The sequence below is a fragment of the Citrus sinensis genome, chromosome 5, assembly GCF_022201045.2.
Source record: "Citrus sinensis cultivar Valencia sweet orange chromosome 5, DVS_A1.0, whole genome shotgun sequence".
NCBI lineage: Eukaryota > Viridiplantae > Streptophyta > Magnoliopsida > Sapindales > Rutaceae > Citrus > Citrus sinensis.
Genome location: NC_068560.1, coordinates 21882654 through 21901604, shown reverse-complemented (window position 1 = coordinate 21901604; position 18951 = coordinate 21882654). Strand labels below are relative to the sequence as shown.

The 18951-nt window shown below is 33.2% G+C and overlaps 1 protein-coding gene and 1 pseudogene across 21 annotated transcripts in view; both read right to left on the bottom strand.

Annotated features, from left to right (window-relative positions):
* Nucleotides 1-18951, bottom strand: part of LOC102621844 (receptor-like protein 13) — a 215691-nt gene that overhangs the window by 118387 nt on the left and 78353 nt on the right. The window lies entirely within an intron of this gene.
* On the bottom strand, nt 8119-12372 carry LOC127902613 (uncharacterized; annotated as a pseudogene).

Below are 18951 nucleotides of genomic sequence, written 5' to 3'. Positions count from 1 at the left end.
AGAGAATTATGGGACAGAGCAAGTGTGTCCGATTTTGCGTTGCTTTCTAGCAATTAAGTTGGAAACTTTCCACTCAAGTTAACATGTGAGAGCTGATGGAAGAGGAATTTGGAAAATGTGCCAACAAGTTCGTGACCTGACAATGAGATATATAGAAGTTATATAATTAGAATTTGGGGGACCGAAAATCATGACTCTAATTTTGCATATATTTGATTATTTCAACACTTGATTGGTTTTGAATGGTCCAAGAATGGCCAAGTGACAATGATACTTGGAAGTGATAGTTTGAAAAAGTGAGATCTTCAATTGATATTAGATAAATGACAGAAGATGAGGATATATTTCCAGTACGCTTATGGTGAGAGACGTATCAAACTTGAAGTAAGAAGTCATATTTTCCAAGCACCAAAGACAATTTGTTGTACCCGGAATATAATTATGGTCAATGAAAGAAAAAACTCTTGCAGATGTATCAACTGATTGGGTTGAAAAAAAAATTCATCCTTTAGCTAATAACAATTAATGAATGCACAAAATCTTATATCTTTTAACATAAACATTAAATATTAATTTTATTAATAGTCGCAACCTTAGCCGGGCATAATTTGGTCATGAAAACAATAAATCTATACGTTCTTAAAGACTATTAACTATAACAAGAAATCAATTAATATAATTTTTATAAGAGGAGAAGAGGGACTAAGTACCCTTCATCAAGAAAGGTAAGTCTAGAATATGATGGTCAATGACGGAAAAATTAACATGCATGTAATTTATGATCAAATATTCTAAATTCTTAAAAAATTTAACAAGTCGTTTCAGTAAAATATGGATCACCTTCCACACATTTTAGAAATCTTATCATTTTTTTCCTTTTTCATTAAATTATGTTTTGGTCCACACGGCCGAAAATTAAATTCCACGCGTTTTGCATTTGGTGGAATTCCATGTATTTTTTTTTATTTTACAAAACTTTAGTCGGTGGAGTTAACGGGGCTAGAAATTCATTGAAGGGTCCGGAGAATCAAAGGTGCTTACTCAATTATTATTTGTAAAGTTGTAGACTTGTAGGGCAGCTACCGGAGTCCACATGTTGTAATGTTTGTTTACTGTCAATTTCATTGTTGGTCGTGTCCAACACGCTCAAGAATCCAATTCTGCATAAACACATAAAATTAAAGACTTAAAACAGAGTTTAAGTAATTAATAATTTAACTGGAAACAAATTATGAAGGACAATTTAATTATTGAATTCCACATTGTGCTATTGAAAATTAAAAAAAAAAATTGTTGTCGCCTCAGTCAATTAGATAATCACTACAAATCAGCAGCTATGGACAGAAACTTGCAATTAGATAATCTGTAGTTATGAGTTTGATTTCAAATTCCGTGTATCGGTGTTCAGCAAATATTAAGCACTAAAATCAAAGCGTAGCAGTTTTTTAAAGGAAAAGAGATTTATTGAGTGCAATTAGTTTGGCCCAATATTCTCCTAAAATTAATTAATTTTACCGAATGAGAATTATTAGACAGATCAAGTATGTCTAGTTTTTGTGTTGTTTTATAACAATCAATTTGGAAACTCTCCACTCAAGTTAACGTCTGAGAGATCAACATACTCCTAGTGATGTTAATGGAAGAGGAATTTATAAGAGGAGAAGAGAGAGTAATTACCCTTGATCAAGAAAGGTACCATTAAGTATAGAATATGACAGTCAATGGCAGAAAAATTAATAAGCGTGTAATCCATGACCAAAGATTTTAAATCCTCGAAATTTATATAACCTAAAAATCAACATTGAAAAAGAAATAAATCAACAATGCCGCTTTGATCACATAATCGACGAAACTTAGGATATATAATCAACACCTGTTTTTTTTACAATTAAATTACTATTTTTTCTGTATTATTTGAATAAGGGAGTTGATTTGGAGAAACTCTCGCTATAATCGATGAAAATCAGGATATAATTAATAGTATAGCATTATATATGTTAAATTCTTCAAAAAGTAAGATAGAACATACACTTGATAATTTTGTTCTATTAATTTATGTTACGCATGGTTATTCCAATTAATTTAAGTTAAATGGATATTTTCATAAATTTATCACATAATCAAGGAATAAATGTATATTTTAAGATGCTAAAAACAGTCAATGGTTAAACTTAAGGGAAACTAAAGGCAGGAATGGTCTAGTGACTTTTCGAAATATTGGTGGTGGAGTAACAATAATCAATTTATTTAGATGTGCAATTAAATTTGCACTATAAAAATGGTATAATGGAGTATTAAAAAGGCATAATGGGGGATTGAAATAATAACATAATAAAGTTAAAGTTGATGTCAATTAGGGTTACAAAAAAATAATAAAGTTCAAGTTGAGGCGAAGGCTAACTCAAATGGTAAGAGCGCAGACTTTTTACTCATTTGAACTCCTAACTTTTTAATTTGTTGTATGTTTTCTTCATTGAAATTTTTAATTTTTAATATTTCATTTTTTTATATCATTTATAGATAAATCTGGGTTTTCCTAATTTATTTGATAAATATAGTGAAATTTAATTTAATTGATTATTTCTCCGCATGTCTGAATCATTGACTAGGTCAAAGGATTTTAATCTTTCATACGAAAATCCTCTTTGTGTATAGCTAGAATGTGATAATTTATTAATTTTTATATTTTGTGAAATTATTAGAGGTTCCAATAATTTATTCATTTTACCATCTTTCTAGTAATTTATTAGAGTCATAATATATTTATCACATATAATATCTCTTATCTAAATTTAGCATCTTGAATTATATAAAAGAAAAAAAAATCTAGTTTATATTTTAAGAGAGACAAAAAATTATAAATGTAAATGCAAATATATATTTAGAATTTGTAGATTTTTATAAACATGATAATCATTTAGATCTTTATAAAAATTTAGTAAAAACTTTAACAATTTTTAAAAATAGATGTAAAAGAGATGGACGATAAAATCATTTAGTTATAAAAAATTAATGAGGACTTATTTGAAAAAATAAGTAATATGTCATTCAAAATAAATTTTTTTGTAAATAGCTATTACACCCATACCTTGTTTTGCGTTAAAATTATTTTCATCCATTAGATTAAGAAATATCAAAATCTAACCACCCATATGTATTGGCTGTTTGTTACAGGTGATGTAAGATAAGCTTTGCCGAATGAATAATTTGGTCATGACAACAATAAATCTATCAATTTTTAAGTCATCAAAATAGTTGAAAATATTTTTTTACAAGAGGAGTGAGAGTCATTGCCCTCAATCAAGAATGGTACCATTAAGTATAGAATATAACAGTCACGGGTTGAAATCCATGACCAAATTAATATTCTAAATTCTTGAAATTAAGATAGCCTGAAAGTTAACAATAAACAAAAATTAAATCAAAATTGTCAATTTTATACAAGTAATCTATCCAAATCAGGATGAATCATCAACGCCCATTTTTTCATTTCTAATTTAATACGTTTTCATTATTATTGGAAGAAAGGAATTCAGAATCTCATTAGAGTATATATAACTTAAAACATTTTTTAATTGAAATTAACTTAAAAGCAAATATTTAATAAAAATTAGCTTTCTAGAAGGATTATAATTATATGGGGAGGAGACCAGTCCACTAATGTCAATTCTTCCAGGTTGGTGAAATTGTGCAACCCTAGGTATTCAGGAAAATTAGTTAGCATTTTTGTTAATTTAATTATTTATTTTGCCACATCTGTAACTTTCACTTACCTTGAGTAGCGGTCACAGTACAATTGAAATTAGACTAAAATTATTAAAAAAATGAAACTCATCACCCGAATATGATGCTACTTCTTAATGAACTCAATTGCCGAATCTGTAAATGTTGTTTCTTCCTGTATTAGATTGGCATTTTAGTTAATAGACGGCTGCCGCAATTGATAAGGAAGTGGTTTAATTGCTCCTCTGAATGAAGTCTTGCTAATACTTAATTCACTCATATTTCTTGGGTAGGCAATATCAATATTAATTGCTACTATCTCTTTGGCTTATCAGAAACACAGCTCCAACTCCTCTGGGGCAAATTGAGGAAAATCTTCTTGAAGATGGGTTGATAATAAAAAGATAATTAATTCTCTGTATGATTTTGCGCTTGGCTTCCGAAATTGCAGGGGAATTGATTATTAATGTGATTAAAGAAGACCAAGTGAAGTTAGAGGCAATTAAACTCCTTGTTATTCAAGACTTGTAATTTTTTCACCTCTCTAAGAATGAATATTAACAAACAAGAGCAAGTAAAGTTAGGATGACATACGCATGGAGGCCAGAGTTTAATTAGTTTGTCTCGTTTTATTATTAATCAGCAGCCATGCATGGGCAGCAACTTGCAACTTCATGTCGATCTCAACACCAAGCTTTCTTTAGATAGAAAGCCAATGTATATGAAAGTAAGGAAATTAATTAAATTAAACATCTCATTCATCTCAATACACAATTTTCTTATTAAAAAAAAAGAATTAAAAATTATCATTTGCATCTGCATATATATATATATATATATATATGTATATGCAGTTGATTTTGTATAAGACCACCCTACTTATTAGATTTTTTTTCTAATTACAATATTATTCTTAGGTGAAATTACTAAAATAAGAAAATAAATAATTATTAGTTTAATTATTATCTATTATAATTGAGAATTTAAATTTGTTAATACCGTATAAGCCTTGGGGATTTTTTATGTTCTCAAACTCTTTCTTAATCGTTCAAATATTGCATTGATGGAGGAAGATGCAATGGGAAGAATTTGAAAACGCTGAATACGTTTGCTAGCTGGAGTTAAAATTTAAAAGCTTTACTTTTCATTGCTTTGGTGTTGATTTGATTTTGTATTTCAAATTAGCGAGATTGACTTGAATGTGAGCATGTTCTGGGGTAGAAAATATGGAAGTTGATATTATTAAAAAAAAAATCAATCATTTTAATATTCGAGACAAGTCATTTCAGTAAAATATGGATTACCTTCCACACATTTTAAAAATCTTATTTTTTTTTTCCTTTTTTGTTAAATTATATTTTGGTTAATTCCACGCATTTTGTATTTTCTGAAAGGATCACCTTAAGTTACATGCATGTAACTTATAATGCTCTTACATAAATAATGAGTGGGCTCATATCATTCATTATTCATGTAAGAGGGTTGTAAGTTATATGCATATAACTTAATATTATCCTTTTTGAAATTTTATGTACTTTTTTTTTTTAATTTTACAAAAGTTTAGTCGGTGAACTCAACGGGGCAGAAATTCATTGAAATTCTATGCACTCAATTATGGGTCTCGTTACCTTACATAACATGTAACAAACATTAAAGAAATTGACAAATAAATCAACAACATTACAACACGTGTAACTATTATAATTCTAATTTTACCGATTGAAGCGGTTTGTAGCCGGTTGAAAAAAGTAAGTCGAAAAGAATAATTTCTCCTATAGCCTGTGCAACCCAAAGTGACATGATTTCTTTGAACTCTCAGGCTGAGGAAACTTCTTACTTGCGCATATCGGCCCGTTCTGAACGAGAAAACGAACAGATCGAGGTACGAATGGGATCCGGTGTTTCCACGTCTTACCATAGTGCCCGGTTTGGCGGTTCAACTTGCTTCTATGGCTCATGTATGAACAGCTAAACTCATGCAGATTGACCTGGATGATCCTTGGGGTTACTTTTTGATTTTTATGAAGAGCTTTATCCGATTTGCTCCCAAACGCTTAAAAAAAGAAAGTTTTTGCTGACCATCTGAAGCCGGTGAAAGATGCAGTTTTATGTCCTGCTCGTATTGGATGCAAAAAATCAAAAGTTTAATTAGATTCATTCTAATTTTTTCCTGAGTTGATTAAAAGGACTGGACATAACTTATGGATTTTATGAATTATGCTGCCTCTTCATCAAATAACTCAAAAAAGAATCGCTTGTTCGCTTGTAATTTTGATGTGGACTAACTGGGGAGCAAGAAAGGGTGTGCTTTTTAAAAGATGAAGATGCATAGAAGGTTTTTGCTAAAGCCAAAGCCACTTCACCGTTTGTGCTGAGAGTAGTCATCAACGAGATATTAATTTTTAACTCCATTAATGGAAGCTCCAAGGAACTTTTCATGGTCGTCTGCCCCTGAATATTGGTATAAATTAAATCTTGAAGATGTAATGTTTGATTATAAATCAAGGGTAGGAGTTGGTGCTATTATAAAAAAAAAAAAATCATAGTTGCTGTGAAAACCAGCTTTAATGGCGCTGAATCGAACTACAAAAAATCAGGTTTCTTGCCTCCTGAATCGAATTCAAACAATAACCCTTGTTTTGACCCGGTGGCCCAAGCGGTTTTCTTTCACCAGTTTTCCCAGTTTCCCATCACTTCTTTTTTTCTGTTCATTTCATTCCCATCCATTCGATTTTACTGTTCACATCTAACGGCCCTCATTCATGTAATGTTTGTTACGTGATGATGTAACTTAACCCCGGCCCAATTTATTATTGTAGACTTGTAGGTCAGCTACCGGAGTCCACACGTTTTAATGTTTGTTTACTGTCACTCTCATTGTACGTCATGTCCAAGTCACTTGACGTAAAATTAAAGACTTAAAAAAGAGTTTAAGTAATTAATAATTTAACTTGAAACAAATTAAACAGGAAAATTTAATTATTGAATTTCACATTGTGCTATTGAAAATTAAAAAAAAAAATATTGTCATCTCAGTCAATTAGACAATCACTACAAATCAGCAGCCATGGACAGTAACTCGCAATTAGATAATCTGTAGTTACGAGTTTGATTTCAAATTTCCTGTACCAGAGTTCAATAAATATTAAGTAATAAAATCAAAGCGTAGCAGTTTTTTAAAGAAAAAAAGATTTATTGATTGCACTTAGTTTTAACTCAGTTAAATATCATGAAAATTAATAGATTGATTTACATAATAGTTTTAAACTATATGTTAATTGAATAAGATTGTTTCTAATAAAATAGTAACCGGAAGTCATCCACATTTTAATAAGATAAAACCAATGATGTCGTCAATAATGGTTCACATATAGAATACTAATGCTTTCTGACATCACAATTACTGCCCATATCACTTAAATTATCATCTTTTTCAGACCTCGTTGAATCTTCCGGCACAGCTGTATGTGGTCCGTTTTCATTGCAACTCTTGGGCAATGGCACTCCACTGAGAAAAGGATTTTCCCCCATCTTCATAGCTACTCCCTTCAAAAGTTGTAAATTGTTTTAGATTATGACTATTCTTAATTTTTTGAAATTTTTTACGTGTTTTTGTTTGTTTTTACATACTGTAAATACCCCTATGGTCATTTGATTTTAATGGTTTAGGCATCAAGTTTTAAGTGAATATAACAAATAAGGGTAAGTAAAGTTAGGATAACATATACATAGAGGTCTGAGATTAATTAATTTATCTCGTTTTATTATTACTCAGCAGCTATAGGCGGCAACTTGCAACTTCATTTTCAATTCTTCATTTTCAATGCCCCAATCAAAAGATTCTTATATCTGGGGGCATGCAATTGTAGACCAGCATCTCTTGGAATGTATTGTATTTCTGAAATCACTTGCATAACCTTCATCTTCAACTTGTAGTTGTAATGACGTATATAACCAACACCCAACAACAATGATTTGTCATTTAATAAAACTCTTATTATCAACTTTAGACTACTTCGTATCTGATCCTGGAAGAGTACTGGGGCCGTGCAATGTTAATAAACCGTCATTATTGTCACCTGATCCTGAGTCAAGTAGGTAGTCAAAATTAGTCAAGCCGTTTTCATTCATTGGAGGATATGTTAATCTTTTCCATTGTTTCAGGGCAACATTGAATTCGCAAATCACACCATAACCCAAAGAGCAGTAGACAACGCCTGGCACATATTCTATATCGCTGCAATATACATCTCCATCCCCATGCAATAGGTAATTTCCTCTGCGGGTTGTGTTTTCAAATTCTTCTTCAATGTCAAGATCATATTTACCCAATTTCAGTATTTGTTAACGATGATTGTACTTCGTTTTAACTAGGTTAAAACTCATGAAAATTAATTGATTAATCAGGATCATATAATTAAATTCATGCTATGAAAGTATCATTGCTAAAGAAACAAATGCTTAGTAATATGTTAACATCATAAAATCTACCTTGATAGGGTTCTTGCTAGTGATCATCCTACTCCTTCACTACAAATTACAAGGCCATATTCAAGGAAGAAAACTTCCCTCTTTCATCATATCATATCTGGCTAATTCTTCAATTTCCTGTACTTGAGCAGGGAAGAAGCATATGCATAAACAGCTTCAAATGAGGAAACTTCAACAATGGAGGCTGCAATAATGAAGAAATTGGTGGCATTAGCTCTGTGATCTTTCTTCTTGAACTTTACGAGATTGGTGACAACTTTGTTCAAACAAGCACTCATCTTTCATTTCTCATAAAACCTCAAGAACTTCAGCCATCTCAGTACGTCCTGTAATAGGTAACCTAGCTGAATCCTCTTTTCCCAATGAAGTTATGCTCTGACCCAATTGCCCTGACAGCATTATAATGACTGGCATGCGGTGCCATTAACTTTTCAATGTAGCTTTTGCTAGAAAGCTTGGGATTAATGATGACATGTAATGTTGCACCCTTTTCATCAAGACAGGAGCAGGTTTTTGTAGATTAGCAACCAGCCACTCATAATTTGACAATGTAGCTTCAGATAATGGCTCCAAAAACCCACATCTGGCCAGAATTTCAGCCGGAGGTACTCCAGCAGTTAAGTTAGTATCCAGACTTGGTTTACCCTTCAGAAGTTGTTCAGGCAACTTAACCAGAGTACTTTCAAGGGCAGAGGGAGTTGCACCCGGGATAACCTTTTGCTTGAAAGGCAATGCTCTTGCTGTTTGCAAGTGGAACTCTATCTATTAATGGATTAATGGAGATGGACCTCTGACTTGCCTTCAATTTGTTTTGTTTCAAGTCTTGAGGCAGCTCGGATTGCCTATAAAGAGAATACAAATTTATTAGTCACATTGTCATGTTTACTGATCACTAATATGAAGGTGATAACAAAGTGAATATCGAAGTAGAATGACAGGCATGGTTATAACCCAAAGATCGGCCCATAAGCTAGCACCAGACTTGGGAACAAAAACTGCAACATTAGACATACGTTTGACAGCAGGAAGAACATCACTACTCCCCTCAACGGCAACCCATACATCTCCAATTCCAAATGCCTTCAGACAGTGTGAACTGTCAGACAGTTGAACCTATATAAAACCCAATGAACGCAGATTTTGTAATACTGTTACAGGTATCGACAAAGATATTAGCATCCACAACATATTATTGTATAAGATAAACAATGGGGAGGAGCAGGGGCATTCTACATATTGTTAGACATCTTGAAGCCATCATAATAGGATTGATCAAATGTTAGGTAACCTACAACATTCGACAACTATTTTTCATATTACATGTGCCCTTAACTCAAACTGGGAAAAGCAGATAATTTCAAAAACTTAAATTTATAGATGATTCTACTAGAATACTATACACAGTAAATTTATAACATTTTAAAATCAAAACACATCATCTTTTACCTGAACGACTCTTGAGTTGCACAAACCAGTTTCACTGCACCATACCAGAACTTTGTTGAACTTTCCTGGATCGACCGGATTGGAGCTACTACCCCCCTTCACTACAGCTAACAACCACATAATTTAATTTTTTGAAATTGGCATGCCAGACAAATTTGGTCAGTTACAAACCTATTTTTGCTTAAAAATGCATCCATCAAAGGACACTGAATCGTCACTTCATTTTGTTAGTCTCCATTGCTCGCATATTCACATCAGGGTAATGAGCCAAATGTCGCCAATTTACCCACACCACATTATTATGGGTTTTTATTGTTTTGGGTTTTTGTTAATTTAATGAGACAGAATCTCACATCCCCTGCCATTGCCTCAGCTAAATTTAGGAGAAAAAGCCTTTATTGCATCCATTTCATAAGAGAACACCAACATATGCATTAATATGTAGGAAAAGGAAAAGACAACACTAACATATGCATTCATATGTATGAAGAAGCAGACTTTTACAAACAAAATCAGTTGTCAGGCAATAACATGCAATGACCAGATATCATTTCTTTAAGAGTACCTGGTTTCCCAGTAATGCCAGATTACAAGATCTTACTAATTGATGACCAAAGAAACTTCACCTCATCATTGCTACATTTCACACTGAACAACATTTAAACATCAATGAACAGGATCTAACCAGTTTTATTATGTTTTTTGATCATACTGATAGACTCACACTAAGATGATGAGGAACTGCAAATTACTTGACTAAAGATGCTACTTTTTATTGTTAAAGCTTGGTCAGTATTCATTTTGGTGGGTGAAATTTTTATTTGAGTTATTAGAAGCAAATATCCAGTAGGGATCATATAAAGGTCGAGAGATATCTGGGTATAAAAAGGAAAAAGAATGAAGATCCCCTGTTTCTTCCCATTAGCTTCCCATATTCTTTATCTTGAGATATCTTCTCCAAGCTAACCCATATATCGAAGCATAGTTCATACATTAGAAAAATTCTCCATCATTACAGATGATAATTTTGAAGGGTGAGACATGAGAGACACACTCTGTGTTTGTTTCACCAAACTCAAGTTAGTTGGATATACTAAACGATATTGACACTGTTCAGTGACAATATTCAGATCAAGATTCTGTAACTTTTTCGGTCAAAATGAAAATAATTAAAAAATTATCATCAACCCACAATCGGGGCTAGTCGTTGGGCCAATTGCTCAATCTGAGGCCAGAAAAATTTAGTGCTACTAACCATCTATCCCATTTTGAGGTGCTGATGTCGCATTGTGACATCGGTTAGCAGGTTTCAGTTGCATTGACCAAATTTATTAATTGTTTTCACATTAGGATCAAGCAGGAAGTTAACTGCACTTTCCCAGGATCCTGGATGATGTCTGCTATTTGGCCTTAGAAATTGGAAGATACCTCCACCTTCGTAACTCCTTAGACATTTTAATGGATATTTTAATTGGCAGTCAATAGCTAATATTAACCCCAACTTATGAGCTAGCATGCCCAGGGAGACAATATTTAATTTATCTAGTTCACATCCTAGCAACTCACTTATTAAGTGCCATCACTACATGCTACAGTGGCATAGCTTCTCGTTGTTCTTAGTGTACATTTGACTGCAACTAAGAAGTTTAATGAACCATTTGTAGAAGATAATATCATTGAGTTTATAGACTCTTTAAGGGATACCATGATTACCCGTGAATGAGATGCTTCTAAAGATATTATCATCAAAAATATTGAAGAGAAAGGCAGTCTTGATTTTGTTTCATATAAAACTAAATGAGCTTAAAGGCAATTACCTAAATCGGAGCCAAATATGCTTTCGCAATTTACTTTTCTTGTAAGCTATCCCATTGTGCCCCACCGGTATGCTGCCGCCCATATTTTACCTCGAGGATCAATTTCTCCAGCATCATTCCTGGGTAGATATGCCTGAGAATTCGTTAGTGCAAATAAAAGCAAAACAATAAATAAATAAAATGACTACAAAGGGTGACACAGATAGAGAACAAATTACATTACCAAATTTCAATGTAAGACAATAAAAATTATCGGGGCAAAGATAAAGATGTTACCTTCCATTTGTGACTTAAGCATTTGAACCAATATTGATCTTCAGCTACAGCTATTGGCTCAATCAATCTCTTTATAATCGCATAACTGAGCCATGAATCACCAACACTAACCAAATCAGCAGCCATATATGAAGCTGACTTAGCCTTAACTTTGTTAAAGGGCATAGATAAATTGTGAAAGATCCCATCAATGCTAGCAAACAAATTCATCTGAAACTTATCAATGTCTTTCCTTGACTTCGCATAAAATCCTTAACCCAAGATTAAGGCACTGAATTCTGAAGAGAAACAACCCTCAAAGGCACGGTCAATGCGTACGTTTTCGATTTCCAATTCTCAAATTCTTGTTTCAATTTCTCATCCTCTTCTTGTTCTGTGCCCTGAGTAAGCAATTGGCCTTGTTGGGTGACAATTGGAGTGAGAGGGAGCTGCGTGGGACCGGCCGAGCAAATACGGACTCCGAATCCGAGAAAGAGTACGACGGTAGCAGAAGCCAGTTTAAGAGGGAGCTTGAAATGGCGATAGAGAGGCTGTCGGTCACTGTGAGCAGTTGGATTAATGTGGGTCCGGGAGAATCTGATGGCCTGAATTGAGCGTGGTTTAGTGGGGACATGGGGAGCAGGGTAGGGTATGGCTAGAGCTGGCAAAACGGGTCATCGGGTCGTGTTCGTGTCGTGTCAGCTTCGTGTCGTGTCAAATTTAGGTCGACCCAAACCCGACCCATTTAATAATCGTGTCAAAATATTGAGACCCAAAACCGACACGAAAAAATAATCGGGTTACCCAATAACCCGTTTAATATCTATATATTGAACAAAAGTTACATCAAATATTTACACACTATCATACATACGTATGTACATACATACGTATGTACATACATACGTATGTACATACATACGTATGTACATACATACATACATAATTTCTCGATATTATAAAATATACATATCTACCAATATATTACACATTTACACTACTGAGGTTTTAATTATATATATATATATATATATAATATTATTTATCAATATTATAAAATATACATGTCTATCAATTTTTACACATTTACACTATTGAAGCTCTAAATGTATTTAAAATTTTATAAATAAAACATTGTGTTTATATTCACCTTTTTAAAGAATTAAAAAAAAAAGAAAATCATCTCTAATATTTGAGTTTTAATGATAAGAATATGTAAATTATTTTAAAATAGAAAATATAATCGGGTCATTGATCGGGTAAATGGGTCAAGAATTTTAACCCTAACCCGACACGGAAAAAAATCGTGTTGACCCGGACCCGACCCATTTAATAATCGTGTTAAATTTGACGACTCATACCCATTTATTTATGTCGTGTTCGTGTCGGGTAATCGGGTCGTGTCAAATTTTACCAGCTCTAGGTATGGCAGTTGAGAAAGGGCATAGGAATTAAGAAGAGTTTAGTTAACTACGAATTTTGTTTTAAAAATTATAACAAAATAAAAATTGGAAATAACTTTTTGTTAGTAACTTTTTAAAAAGAATGATGATACAGTCATAACTCTTACGTGTTATTAATTTATTAGTTGAATGAAAATATAAATAATAAAAATAAATTATGTGGACCAAAAGATATTTAATTCGACTAATTTTATCATATCACATTAATTTGTACAAAATAAATTTATACAAGAATTTGTGACTATATCATTACTTTTTTGAAAAAGTTAAGGAAAGTTTTTTAAGAAAGTTATAAAATAGACATTCTCTTTTTGTTAGTAACTTTTTGTCAGCTATAGTTTAAGAGAAATTTATAAAAATAACCTAAAAATTTTATAATTTTTACAATTGGCCCTTTAAAGTTTTTACTATCATAATCAGCCAAACATAAGGTTTCTTCCCTAAATTACTCTTGTCTATCAAACCAAACGCAACTTTTCTTCTCCCTCTTTATCAAACCAAACGCAGCCTTGAACTCTTAAATCATCACAGGCAAATGGCAACGGCAAACGATGACTGCGAACGGTAAAAGTGAACTAAGATCAAAGACAGCCAAATCCATTCGGATCCAACACCAATTGGACACAATTCTAACAAAGTGAAATAGAGCCCAAAATCTAGGTAAGCTAATTAAAAGGAAATTAGTTTTGTAAAAATATTGCGTATTAAGTGTTTGATGAAATGTTTCTTTGATTGTTTATACTTTCTTTTTGCATCACCGAGTGTTAAGAGATGTTTTGTCAACTTGATTTCGTGCGACAAGAGAGTTTCAGTGTGATTGTATGTTAGTGCGACAGGCACCTGTCGTACTAAATTTGTGCGACAGGTGTGAGTTGCACCGAAATTGCGCTTGTCGCACCAACTTCACATTAAAAAAAAAAATTGTAACATGCTGTCTGTCGCACCAAGCACGCGCGACAGGCGTGAGTGACAGGTGCGCGTGCCTGTCTCCCGGATCTTGTGCGACAGGGGCGTTGTTGCGCCTGATCAGGCACGATATCTCCCGGCCCCAAGCCCACGCCAACTTCAATCTTCACCCATGCACTACACCAACAACTTCGCCCATGCCATCAACATCACAAACACTTCAATCTTCACTCACCATCACCAGCACAACAACAAAACCACAACATAAAAGAAGAATAGAAATAGAACATGCTTCAAAATCTAGGGTTTTTAAATTAATCTTTGATTTCAGATCTTGACTGAAATTTTGGTGATGTTGACTGTCAAGGATGGACTCTGGAAAGCCGGCGGCGATGAGTGACCACCTTGAGAAAGAAATCGTTGGTTAGAGAGAGAGAGAGGAAGTTTGATGAGAATGGGAGGGGTATTTTCGGCACTTGAAAGGATTTTTTGCTAATGTTGATAGGAAAAATTTCGGAGGGTAAAATGTGAAATTATAAAAGTTTTTAAGTTATTTTTATAAATTTCCCTAGTTTTAACAACCGATGGACCTAGCTTAATGATTTTCCAACAATTGTGTTTTGTTAACTACGAATTTAAATTTTGGGAGAGTTTGAGGATTAAAAATTGATTTGCATTTTGTCCACCTTTTTACTTAAAAAAATGATATTTGGCCACAAAAAAAATATTATCATAACAGAGGTGATAGTATTATTAGAGCTGGCAAAACGGGTCATCGGGTCGTGTTCGTGTCGTGTCAGCTTCGTGTCGTGTCAAATTTAGGTCGTCCCAAACCCGACCCATTTAATAATCGTGTCAAAATATTGAGACCCAAACCCGACACGAAAAAATAATCGGGTTACCCAATAACCCGTTTAATATCTATATATTAAACAAAAATTACATCAAATATTTACACACTATCATACATACGTATGTACATACATACATACATAATTTCTCGATATTATAAAATATACATATCTACCAATATATTACACATTTACACTACTGAGGTTTTAATTATATATATATATATATAATATTATTTATCAATATTATAAAATATACATGTCTATCAATTTTTACACATTTACACTATTGAAACTCTAAATGTATTTAAAATTTTATAAATAAAACATTGTGTTTATATTCACCTTTTTAAAGAATTTAAAAAAAAAAAGAAAATCATCTCTAATATTTGAGTTTTAATGATAAGAATATGTAAATTATTTTAAAATAGAAAATATAATCGGGTCATTGATCGGGTAAATGGGTCAAGAATTTTAACCCTAACCCGACACGGAAAAAAATCGTGTTGACCCGGACCCGACCCATTTAATAATCGTGTTAAATTTGACGACTCATACCCATTTATTTATGTCGTGTTCGTGTCGGGTAATCGGGTCGTGTCAAATTTTACCAGCTCTAAGTATTATAACATAAACGGTGTTGTCCTTTTGTGGGCCATAAAAATAATATTGATAATATTCAAATATCAGTACTAAAAAAAAAATTACAAGCTTCATATAAATACATATTTGATTTTAACTAGAGTATGTGATTTAAAAAAAAAATAGTTCACCTTATGTTAAAAACTAATTTTAAAAAGATAAAAGTTTTAGAATACTCTAATTTACTTCACGTTTTTATTTCATTTTTTTTTTCACAACACAACTTTAAAATAATATGCTAGTTATAGTAATTTAATAATTTATTTCTTAAAAGTTCTACACTCTACTAATAAAAAATATACGTTAAGCCTTAATAGCGTTATATTACTTTAATATTTTTTCAACATATGATCAGACATGAAATAAGTGGTGAGTGAATGTTTAGACACCGAAATATTCCAAGTGGCAAACTCCAGACACTAATTTTCCTTTTCTTTTTAATCTATTTCATAAACTCCATCTCCATGTAATATATAGATAATCTGCTTAATATACACCCTAAATAAGGCGCTAATCTAAGAGTATAATGCTCAATCCTTCCCTATGTATCACGTTTTGCAAACGTGTCATTCAGTGATAGAGGCTATTACTTAGAGCCCACTCCAATACACTATTCCATGGCCCTCCAAACCGAAAAGAAAGAAACCGAATGCCTATTTATAGCTTCATCTACTGACTCAGCAACTCATGCCTACATTTCAAATTAGGGTTTCACTTCATACTGAATCTTATTGTTGTCATCACTTTAGGGTTTCAATTTCTCACTCACTCAAACTTGCTAAAAATGTAAAATGATTCTTTCTTTTTGTTTATGAAAAAATGATATTTGAAAAGAATACTGATTTTATTCTTCTCTGTTTTTTCTACAGTAGAATTATAGAGGATTTATATATAAGTTTACAAGAGCTAATATTCACAAAACAAAGGAAAGTAAATAACGATCCCATATTCAAAGGGATTACAAATCAGCCACATATAAGGAAACAATCCCTCTCAATTAGTCAAGTGAAGCCAACGAAATCTTAACACTCCCCCTTCAAGTTGGAGCATGTATATCTAGCATGTTCAACTTGGTTGTTAGTCTCTTAAACACCTTTCCTCCAAGAGCTTTTGTAAAAATGTTTGCCAACTGTAAATGAGATGGAACAAATTTGGTGATTATCTGACCATCTTACATTTTCTCCCTTACCACATGACAGTCAAGATCTATGTGTTTGGTGCGTTCATGATATACCAGATTTGCTGCTATGTGAAGAGCAGCTTGGTTATCACATAATAGCCTTGCTGGTCCTATGGAAATTTGCATATCATTGAATAAAAATCTAAGCCAAGTGAGCTCACAAGTTGCTGCTGCCATGGACCTGTACTCAGCTTCTAATGATGATCTTGAGATTGTTTTTTGCTTCTTTACTTTCCAAGAAATCAAAGAATCCCCTAAGAACACACAATAACCTGTTGTTGATCTTCTTGTTATAGGACAATTTGCCCAATTAGCATCACAGTAAGCCTTTAAAGTAAAGGAATTGCTTGAGGAGAATAACAAACCTAAACCAGGGCTGCCCTTTAAATATTTCATAATACGAAGAGCAGCATCCCAGTGAGGCTTTCTTGGAGCATGCATAAATTAGCTTAAGATGTTAACTGAGTATGTAATGTCTGGTCTCGTAATTGTGAGATATATTAGTCGGCCAACTAATCTCCTGTAGCGAGTTGGATTATGTAGCAAATCACCTTAATGGTTTGTGAGTTTCAAATTCATCTCCATGGGAAAATTTACCGGTTGAGCACCCAAGTATATAACATCATCTATGATTTCTAAGGTATATTTTCGTTAAGAGATAACAAGACCTGCTTTGGACCTTGCAACTTCCAGCCCAAGAAAATATTTAAGATGACCGAGATCTTTGATATGAAATTGCTAGTGAAGAAATTGTTTGAGATTATGTATAGCGACTACATCATTTCCAGTTATCACCATATCATCTACATAAATAAGAACCATGGTTATAGATGTGCCTTTTGTCTTCACAAACAACGAGTAATCCGAATGTGATTGAATAAAGCCAGCTTTCTTGACAGCATGAGAAAATTTCGCAAACTAATTGCGAGGAGCTTATTTAAGCCCATAAAGGGACTTATGAAGTCAACAAACAAGCTTCTCCCCCTGTCGACAAAGTCCCGGCGGTGGAGTCATATATACTTCTTCTTCTAAATCACCATGCAAAAAAGCATTGGTCACATCCATTTGATACAATGGCCAATGTCTTGCAGTTTCCACAACAAGTAAACAACGAACAACGGTCAATTTAGCCACAGGAGCAAATGTCTCAGTGTAATCCAGGCCTTCTTGTTGAGAAAATCCTTTGGCAACTAATCGAGCTTTGTAACATTCAATCGTACCATTAGAATTGTATTTGATATGATAAACCCATTTGCTGCCAATGGGGCGATGGCCAGCAGGTAAAGGGACCAAGGACCATGTCTTCTGTGATTTGAGAGCATCAAGTTCACATTGCATAGCCTCTTGCCATTTCGAATCCAATATAGCATGAGCATAAGAGGTTGGTTCTAGGACACTTGAAATGGTGTTAACAAAGTGTTTATGAGTAGAAGACAAAGAATCATAGGAAATGTATTTGCTTAAAGGATATTGAGTACCTGACTTAGTTGAAAATGACTGACTTGAAGTTGCAGTTGATGGTGTTGTACTAATCTGTCCACAATGAAAGTCACGAAGAAGAACAGATGGTTGCCTGACACGATCACTTTTACGAATAGGAGGGGCAGGAGAAGATATAGAGGAAGAAGGGGAAGGAGTTGATGACAATAAAAGATTAGGAGAGGGAATAATGGTCTCTAATGCTGGAGGGACAAGATGAGTTGCAGGAGGAGATAGATTATCGATGTAATCTAATATCTCAAGTTGAGGAAAAGTGCTATCTAATGATTTTTCAATACGAAGAAAAGGAAAAATAGACTCATGAAAAATGACATCACGACTGGAAAAGAATTGGTGAGTATGGAGATCATATAACCGATAGGCTTTTTGGCCTATAGGGTAACCAACAAAGATGCATTGTCGAGCCCGAGAATCAAACTTATTGGATGGCTGTAGATTTGTTGCATAATAGAGACATCCAAAAACTTGTAAGTGAGTGTAGTTAGGTGGCTTATTATACAACAACTCATATGGAGATTTATATTGCAACAAGGGAGTATGAAGACGATTTATAAGATAGGCTGCAGTAAGTAAACTCTCCCCCCAAAATTTTAAAGGAAGATTGGCATCCATTCTCAAAGCCCGACTAACGTTTAAGAGATGACGGTGTTTTCGTTCCACGACACCATTTTGTTGAG